Source organism: Mesocricetus auratus, unplaced genomic scaffold (genome assembly GCF_017639785.1).
Source record: "Mesocricetus auratus isolate SY011 unplaced genomic scaffold, BCM_Maur_2.0 Super-Scaffold_100020, whole genome shotgun sequence".
Lineage (NCBI taxonomy): Eukaryota > Metazoa > Chordata > Mammalia > Rodentia > Cricetidae > Mesocricetus > Mesocricetus auratus.
Window position 1 is genome coordinate 23,603,003 of NW_024429201.1, and position 10,058 is coordinate 23,613,060.

A 10,058-nucleotide genomic window follows, 5' to 3' on the forward strand; every position below is an offset into this window, starting at 1 on the left:
ATATAGAGTTGAAGGCAGAGGAAGTGTTACTGTGTGTAGCTGGTCAAGAAGGTGGGGCTGTTACAGATAATCAAGGAGGCAGGGTTTATGCTATACAGCTTTGTCAAGGGGACATCAGTCTGGATAGCAGCAGTCACTGTAGGGAAGACTTCGGCTGTAAACATCTAGGTGTGGGAGGAGAAAGCTATGGTAGACATATGCACACACCGTCTCATTCACTCATGGCCTATGGTAGACACATGCCCACACCGTCTCATTCACTCATGGCCTATGGTAGACACATGCCCACACTGTCTCATTCACTCATGGCCTATGGTAGACACATGCCCACACCGTCTCATTCACTCATGGCCTATGGTAGACACATGCACACACTGTCTCATTCACTCATGGCCTATGGTAGACACATGCACACACCGTCTCATTCACTCATGGCCTATGGTAGACACATGCCCACACCGTCTCATTCACTCATGGCCTATGGTAGACACATGCCCACACCGTCTCATTCACTCATGGCCTATGGTAGACACATGCACACACTGTCTCATTCACTCATGGCCTATGGTAGACACATGCACACACTGTCTCATTCACTCATGGCCTCCCCAGGAAGGTTTTTCCACGTCTCTGAACTTCACCCTAGGGTCTGAGGCTCTGGGTTCTTTAACACAGACTTCACTCACCCTGGGCTTTCTCCACTGCCTGCGCCCCCCTCTTTTCATGGCTTTTTCCCAATGGTTAGGCTTTTGCTGGGACATCAGATGGAACTGATGAGAGGGCCATAGCTTCCAGTGCACGTTGTGCCTCCACTGTTGGGGATTCCCATATCCCTGCATTTCAACCTAAAAGTCCTCAGAAAAGCAATTTTGGCGTAATGATTGAAAGATGAAGAAACAGAACTTCCATCTGTATGACCACTGGAGATTTTATTTGTGTTTAAAATTTGAAACAGAGCTGCCAAATGTAATGTCTTTATTTGGTAAGGGAAATGTTTATTCATATATTACACATTTTATTGATTTGAGCAAGATCTTTAAAGTTGCGGTCTTTTTTTTCACTTTAAGTGTGATGATTGTTGCTTGCTACTTAATTATAAGATCCATTGTTTTGGTGACAGATCATTATGTATGTCTAAGACTGTTTTCCTTAAAAATGCATCAGTGTGTCTCAAGGGTAGCAGAGTCCCTGCTGGTCATCACTGATCCCCTGGGTCCCATCTCCACCCCCCAAAGTTAATGGGATGAAAAAAGTCACCATTTTTATATATTTGTACTGTAATTGCTTCTTTTTATTCTTTTCTTTGCTCTCTGATTTATTTGTATGCTTATGTATATATGAGTCAATCAAAGACAACTCATTTGGAGCCAGCTTTCTATCTCTTGGGGTTGAATACGGCGATCTTAAGAATTTGTTCTGGTTGTGAAACTCTATGAGTCATTTGATTAGGATACATAAGGAATTCTTATTGTTGTTTGAATTAGTGAACAGCGAAAGAGGCTCTAGAGATGTCACAAATGGGGTTGAAAGGACTGCAAGACAATGAAATATTTAAGCATTTTCTGAAGGCAACAGCGAGTTTGTTCCCAGCTGTTTCAATTGCGCTCATTCCCATCACAGACGATGATTATACACTCTGTGCCCACAGCGATGGGATCTTTGCTAAATTAAGTTGGAGAGATAGACTCCAGTAGTGGCTAACCAAAGCTGTGTCTGTCCCCAAGGCTTCTTCTGGATGCTCAGCTCCCATCCGTCTCTGCCTGAGCTGGGATATCAGGAAGAGACTCATGCCTGATGCTGTCCTTTTTCTGACAGATGCATGTACAGTATCAGAGGTCAGAACTCAAGGATGCTCATGGGCCAGCTGCATTGTCAGAATCACTGTAAGAGCATGCATAACTACCAAATCATACCTGACTCTGGGATTTGCCCTTGAACATATTTGTGGTTTGGATGACACATCATGAAGTCTGAGCCCCATTCACTCAGAAGGTATGGTTGGTGAGGGAAAAAAGAATGGAAACATGGCACAAGATGGAGAAAATGGAAATTAACATAGTTTGCTGCCTTTGTTACATCACAATGTCTCTAATTGTTAAATGGACAATCTTTTGTCCTTAAGATTTATTCTGCAAAAATCAAGGCTTATTTCAAAGAAGGGCCAAAGGCTACAGAATCAAAATAGAAGATACTGCTAAGGCAAGTTACAAAGTGACTCCTATCACCCACGCCCCATGGCCTAAATGAAAGGGCAGGGAAACTGTGGGTCCCTAATGAGAGTCACTCTGAACACATTTGCAATGGGGCCTTGGCACCTGAAACTTAGTAGCTAATTACAAGGATTGCCAGTGAACAATGGGTAATCTGCAGCTCAGCTCCATGTTAGATGTGCCATAATTGTGATTGTCATGGCAGCAAGGCAGAGGCAATGGGGACAAGCTGCAGCCTTCTAGAGAAATTCCAAGATCCTGTTTTGCAGGTTGTAGAATGGGTACGAGTTGTCAGTCACAGATGAAGGCTACACCTTTAGTGTCAAAGGATGCAGTATTTGCCCAGGTGCCTCTGTGTCAGAGGCCAATGACCCCCTGCGCTGGACCATAAACTAGCCAGTTTCTTTTTACATGACACTGCCTTCCTCTGTTCTATCTCCTATTTAGCCATTTCCACTCAGTAAGTTAGGGGTCAGCAGAGAGCTTGTGAATTCCGTGTCAAAATCATTTGGTAAAATTCAACATCTTTTCAAGATAAAGATTCTCAGCAGTCTTGAAGTTGAAGATGCCATTAGTTACTACGTGGGGTCTTTTAATGATTAAGAACAATCACGTGGGCTATTAAATTAAGAATGAATTGTGGTGAGATGGGCAAAGGTCAAGGGCGTATCCAGGAAGGTATTGTACTAGGTCAGGGAAAGGTGACATCTTAGTCTTTGGAGGCATTCACAGAAAGGGAAGTTATGTGGTAGATAAAATCGACAGGGTATGTTTGGAGATTGGCCATGGAGCTTAAGGAAACATTACAAGGGTAACATCCTGCTTGGTTAGATGGGCAGAGCTGCTCATATGCAGGGGAGTTGGGATGATGGGGAATGCCCATTCTCTTCTGGAGGGACCCCAGCCTATGCCACAGGCCCCTAAGATCAATTAGAAAGAGTCTGATATCTGCAGGAAAACTGTGTGATATGAATGGTGGGATGTAATCCCAAGCACGTGAACAGATTTCAGCGTCAGAATGTCGATGATGGATGTCCAGAACAGGTCAAAGCGAGTTGACAGGAGGATGAGCCAGCATGGGTGCCACCTCCAGAGAACAGGTGAGGAAGCTGTACTCTGAGGGGCTGTGCAGCAAAGCTCTCTAATGTTGGCTCATCGGACATCAGTCTAGCCATGTGAGGTAGATTTTATTTTCCTCTTACCCTCCCAAAGCTATTGAGTAGTGAATGGGATTGCTAAATGTAAAACTTCTGAAGCTGCAGAGCCTATGAGTCCCAATGAGGATCATTAAAAGAGATGAATAAAAAATCCCTCTAAATCTTCAAATTAAGAAATGGTCTCCAATGCAACCATAAAGACAGGGAAGAAACAGATTGGGCATAAAGGTCGTTATGGTTGGCTTGAATGTTGACTTGTCACAGGTTAGAATCATCTGAGTGGGGAGACAGTTCTTACCTGAAGAGCTGTCCTGGCTGCCTTGACTGGTGTGGGAAAATCTGTACAAAAGTCTTAAGGTGAAAAAATTCAAACATCCAGACAGATGAATAGATAGAACATGACGCTCACACATAATGGAGCACTTTGTAGTCCGTACTGTCTTCAAACTCACCAAGGAAGGCCTTCAACTACGGCTGTTCTCCTGCCTCAGCCCCTCAAATCCTGGGCTTGTAAGTGTATACAACCATCCCCAGCTATTATCTATATTTTTGAAGTTTTGGTTGTGAATTTCAGCACTTAACAGCTGAACTATCTTTCCAGATCTATTACTCATGTTTTAAAGAAAGTGAAATTCTACATGCTACAAAAGAGATATTTGAAAACATAAAAGAAAAAGTTTTGTATAATTCTTTTTTAATTATTTTTTTAGAAACAGTGTTATTTACATTTCCGTCCCCCATTCCCTTGCCCTCCCATCCTCCCTTGCTTCCCACTGACCCCCCAACCCATCCACCACCCATTCCCCAGGGATAGTGAGACCCTCCATAGGGGATCATCAAAGTCCATCACATCATTTGGGGGAGGGCCCAGGCCCTCCTTTCCATATCTGGGCTGCAATAGTATCCATCCACTGGGAATGGGCTCCCCAAGTTCATTTGTGGGTTAGGAATAAACCCTGGCTCCACTGTTAGAGGTTCCATAGACTGTCTTGACTTCCTGGCTGGTACCCACATTCAGAGGGCTTGGTTTGGTCCAATGCTGGTCCCCCTGCTTTACTACTAAGGTCTGCATGCTCTCATTAGGTCAGGTCAACTGTTTCTGCAGCTATCTCCAGTTCAGTCTTGGTTCATTTGGTTGTCTCTCCTCCCTCTCCGCAACTGGATTCTGGGAATATGGCTCAGTGCTCAGCTGTGGGTGCCTGTTTCTGCTTTGATCAGCTACTGGGTCAAGGCTCTAGGAATGGTAACCAAGGTAGTCATCAATCTCATTATAGGGGAAGGGCATCAAAGGCAGCCTCTCCGCTATTGCATAGATTCTTAGTTGGGGATATCCCTATAGATCCCCTACCATTTCCTCTGTGCCCAACCTCTCTCCAAACCTGTGCTGGCTCCCTTTATCAAGGCATCTCCTTTCTTGCCTTCCTTTATTCCTCCCCTGTCACAGTTCTCCTGTTCTCCTCCCCCTTCTCCCCTTCTCTTCTTTCCAGCTCCCTTCTCTCTCCCCACCCCCGTGCTCCCAATTTGATCCGGGGTTCTTGCCCCCTTCCCTTCTTCAGGGGACCCTGAGTTTTTTCTCTTGGGATCCTCCTTGTTTCCTAGCTCTTCTGGCGGTGTGGATTATAAGATGGCAATCCTTTTCTCTATGCCTGAAAGCCATATATGAGTGAGTACATACCATGTTTGTTTTTTTGTGACTTGATTACCTCACTCAGGATGGTTTCTTCTAGTTCCATCCATTTGCCTGTGAATTTTAAGATTCCATTGTTTTTGTTTTTTGTTGAGTAGTACTTTATTGTGTAAATGTACCACCTTTTTCCTATCCATTCTTCAGTTGAAGAGCATCTAGGTTGCCTTCAGGTTCTGGCTATTACAAACAACACTGCTATGAACATAGTTCAACATATGTCCTTGTTGTATGAGTGTGCATTCTTTGGGTATATGCCCAGGAGAGGAATTACTGGATCTTGAGGTAGACTCATTCCTATTTTCCTGAGAAACTGCCATACTGATTTCCAGAGTGGCTGTACAAGTTTGCACTCCCACCAGCAATGGAGGAGTGTTCCCCTTTCTCCACACCCTCTCCAGCATAGACTGTCATTGGTGTTTTTGATTTTAATCATTCTGGCCGGTGTAAGATGATATTTCAGAGTTGTTTTGAGTTGCATTTCCCTGATGGCTAAGGATGTTGGGCACTTTCTTAAGTGTCTTTTGGCCATTTTAGATTCCTCTATTGAGAATTCTCTATTTAGTTCTGCACCCCACTTTTTAATTGGATTGTTTGGTGTTTTGATGACTAGGTTCTTGACTTCATTGTATATTTTGGAAATCAGCCCTCTGTCAGATGTGGGTTTGGAGAAGATCTTTTCCCATTCTGTCAGCTGCTGTTTTGTTTCGCTAACTGTGTCCTTTGCCTTACAGAAGCTTCTTTTGTAAGGTAAGAGGAGACTGGGGAGGTTTTGCTTGATGGACAGTTTTGGTTTGGGCTGATAAGAAAATTCAGAAACTAATGCATGGTGATGATGGCTGGGCATCACTGTGTATGCTTAATGACTGAACTGTACACTTCAAATGGGTAAAGTGATAAACTTCTGTATGCTTTATCACAATGAAAATTGTCTTTGGCGTTAGCTTCCTATGTTCAAGGATGAACTACATGCTCTTTATCAGTACATGCCATTTGATGACAGTGACACAAATTCAGTTTTATATATATCTATGTGGATTTCCTACAGAGTTAAAAACCCGTTGGCATAAATTTAAATTGCATGTCCAGCTTCCTGCCTGTGAGCTTTAAGCAAGTCCTTTCGTTTCCTCAATAAGCCATTTCCTGCTAGATCAGAGCCATGCTTTGCCATCTACTGAGCCAAGCCCTGTCTGACTGTGTTCCTGGAGGCCGTGAGTGGATGTGGACGAGGACTGGGAAAAGAACAAGGGTCTATGCTGCAGGACAAGACCTAGGTTCAGGGGCGCCCACCAGGGTGAGCCTGATCCCCTGGATGGTTAAAACACACCCAGTGACTCAGTGTTTTCAAACCCCTTGGGCCTTTAAACCTTAAAGTTTTCCTAGCAGGATCCTAACTTTGGAAGAAGACACCTGCCTGTTTTTTCATCCAGTCTCTTTTATAATCACTACTGGATGGCTTACTTTTCCTGACAGTATCCCCTGTACCTGCAAAAGATGTCTCTTTCAATATTGCCATGGAAACCTTCTCAGGTCCCACTGTCTTTGAATAGTTAGTAAGCTCACCTGACTCTTTCATTTCCGTTTTTCAAGACTTCCAAAGCAATTCACAAGGCTAGCAAACACTCCGTTCCCTATGCTATAATTGACATTGCCACCACGTTGTTCAAATACCAGAGCTACCGTGTGACCTGGGGTTTCTCCTTCCACCTGTGTGTCATCCCTGTCCTCCACAGGCAAAAATCTCGTGTTGTCGCTGTGTTTGCACTTACCGTCATCACGGCATGCTCTCTGTCTCCTTACAGCACTCAACCACAGAGAGCGGGAAAGGAGGAATTTCCCAGCATTCCCCAACTGTGTTCTTGTGCCTGCCCAACAGCTATCCCGGGTACTGTGGATGCTGGTGTCAGAAGTGCTAGAGTAGCATCTGGAGGTCCAGTGTCTGGACAAAGGCGCCATTACTCCTTGTGAAGCTGGCCAATGGCTTCATGGAACTATGACTGGATTGATGGCTAGACCAGTGGGATGTGAGTCACTGCTCAAGGTTCTGGTACAAGAGCCTCTCCCTGGTGTTAGCATACTCAACATTCTCAGCCCAGAGCCGAAGTCTTTACTTCAGCCCTTAGAAGTTGGAGCACCATGCTTAGGTACATTCACCAGAACAAGGTCAACATATGTTACATAATCAATATCCTGGCCTGTGTGGTGGTTCCAACCCTGAGATGACCAAGTCTTAAGATCATGATCACAACTCTACTTCTCAGGGGACAGGGTAGATGGCTTAGCAGGTATGTAAGAACACTTACTGAGTAAGCATGAGGCCCTGAGTTCGAATCCCAGGCAGCCATGTAAAAAGCTGGGCGTGGCTGCAGGTGTGTCTGTTACTGGGTGTAAGGGTTGGAAATGGGATGTCTGGGCCTTGCTGACTACCACCCTAGCTCCAGGTTCAGTGAGATTCTATCTTCAAGGGAAAAGGGTGGAGCATGATGGAGTAGGACTTCCATATACAGGCACTTGCCCACAGGTGCATATGTGCTCCTGTCTCTGTCTCTGTCTCTGTCTCTGTCTCTGTCTCTCTCTCTCTCTCTCTCTCTCTCACACACACACACACACACACTTCACAGTGAACTAAGGTAGAAACCAGGTTAAAGAGTCCTAATCTTGACACTCTTGCTATTAGCCAGACAGTGTCTTAATAATAATAATTTTATTTGCTAACTGTTTGCAGTGTAAAAACAGCTCGGATGGTTTATTTGTTCAGTTACTCAATCTGAAATCTGTTATGTGATCTAATATGCCCACAAAAGATTACCAGTGTTTCTATGCTTCTTTATTGCTGATAGGACCTCGTATGATAAGACCAAGGTATGGAAAGAAAGACAATTGTTAGAAAGTCACCATGGGTATTTACCAGCGTTGAAGTTACCAGTGTGTAATGCTTTCCCAAGACATTATGGGAAATCCCAAACAGAACACATGGACGAATGAAATAGTAAACCCATCCTTCTTCAGCCGCATCTCCACCAAGATGCCAGAGGAATCTGGAATTCTAGGCATGCTTTTGTGGGTAGCCGGGATGGTCACCATAAGAGAGGAACATTTTTCTCACTATTCTCATCACAGCTTGAATGAGTGATCACATGGCCTAGCTTGGAAATGGATTTTTTTTCCCCTCCCCACTAGGTTTATTTGCTCAGGTTCCTGTTTGCCAGAGGAAGGCTGAGGGCCCGGGTCCAGGCACCAGGCAGGGCTGGCTGTGTGCACTGGAGGAAGCTGTGTCCTCCTGTTTCTTGGTAATTTGCTGTAAATTGGTGCTGCGAATCCTTGGAGTCTTATCTAGTTCTGTTCTTCTCCTTCTGTTGCAATAGCATTCGCTTTTCTTGTCTGTGGGATACGGTCCGTGACCTTCGTACCGGCCCTCCCATTACTGGCTGGTATTTCACCGTAACTGAACTGGCGTAACCTCACCCACCTTCTGCATGTTTGACTCTTGCGTTTTCGTCAGCAGGCACTGTTCACTGTCTTCCATCTTAGTTCAGGGAAACCAGAAAAACAGGGCTGCGAAATTGAATTTTTTTTTTAGTGTGTTTTTCTAATGAGACTCCTCTGTGACCTTGATTGTGTTTTCCCGTCTCTCTTTTGTTTTCACATGGGGACTCGGTTGTTTTCACAGTGGGGCTAAGTGGGGGACTGTACTCTTCGCTGATCAGAACCCACACGGGTCTCTGGGGTTTCATTAGTGTAGAGTTATTTAGGGGAACTGCATTTACAGGGATATTTTGGCGAACTGGAGTGTGTCAGGGGGAAAGCGAACAGGTTGGTCCAAGCAGTACATGATGAATAATTAACAAAGGGGAAGAAGGCATGAGCGAGGCAATAGCTGTCTGCAAAGGCTGTGCTGAGATTCAGCCGTGACTGCTGTGGGGAAGTTAGTGGGAGGCTGGCTGCAGCTTATTATGAGATCACATTAGAAGCAGCCCAAGTTAGAGCTGCCCCAGCTGGTGGAGAGTGCATTTCCCTCTTTAGAAGTTAGATACAGAGTCAATATACAAACATCGAGGCAGGTGCAATGGGTATGATTGAAATCCCCCTCAGAAGGCTGAGGTAGGAAGGTCACTTGAGTCTGCGAGTTCCAGGCCACCTGTGTCACACGGAGACACTGCTTTGTTTTGTTCTTTGTAGATGTGTGTGTGTGTGTGTGTGTGTGTGTGTGTGTGTGTGTGCACCTTGGACATCATCCCCCAAGTGTTATACACCATTTTATTAATAAGGTCTCTCACTGCCCTTTAACTTACTGAGCAAGGCTGGCTGACTGGGTAGTAAGTGTCAGAGATCTGTCTATCTCCTCCTTTCCATCCCTGGAATTACAGTAGTTACCACCCTAACCATTAAAAAATATATTGAAGTTGTTTTTTTGACAGGTCATGCTTGGATATAATGAATTTTAGTTGTTTTCACCTCTTTGCATTCTCCTTGCTCATTCCCCTTCTCCCAACGAAGGTCTTCTTCCAAGCAGGTGCGTCTTGTGTTTTCATGTCTTTCATTTTAGTTTAGTTTGTTGTGGGAAGTAGGTTACTCTGTGGAATAAGGGCAAAGTACTAGTGACTCCACCAGTGAAGGATACCTCCCTCCCCCAACAATTGTTAATTACTAATAGTTCCTCAAGGAGCAAGGGGTAGCATGGACTCTTCCCCATCCAAGATGAAGTGTTGATGGGCCCAGTCATCTGAAGGTATTGTGCAGGTAGCCATAGCTTCAGTGAGTGCATGCACACAGCTGCTCTGCCATAACCGGAAGACATCTTTTTGCGGCATGCCTTACCGTTTTCTGGCTCTTGCATTCTTTCTGTTCCCACTTCAGCCATGTTTCCTGAGCCTTGGTGGCAGTGATACAGCTATCCTGTTTATGGGGGAGCACCTGGCTATCATGTATTCACATCAAAATGCTCAGTTATGGGTCTCTACATTAACTCTACCTAATGCAAGAAGCTTTTCTGACAAAGACTGGATA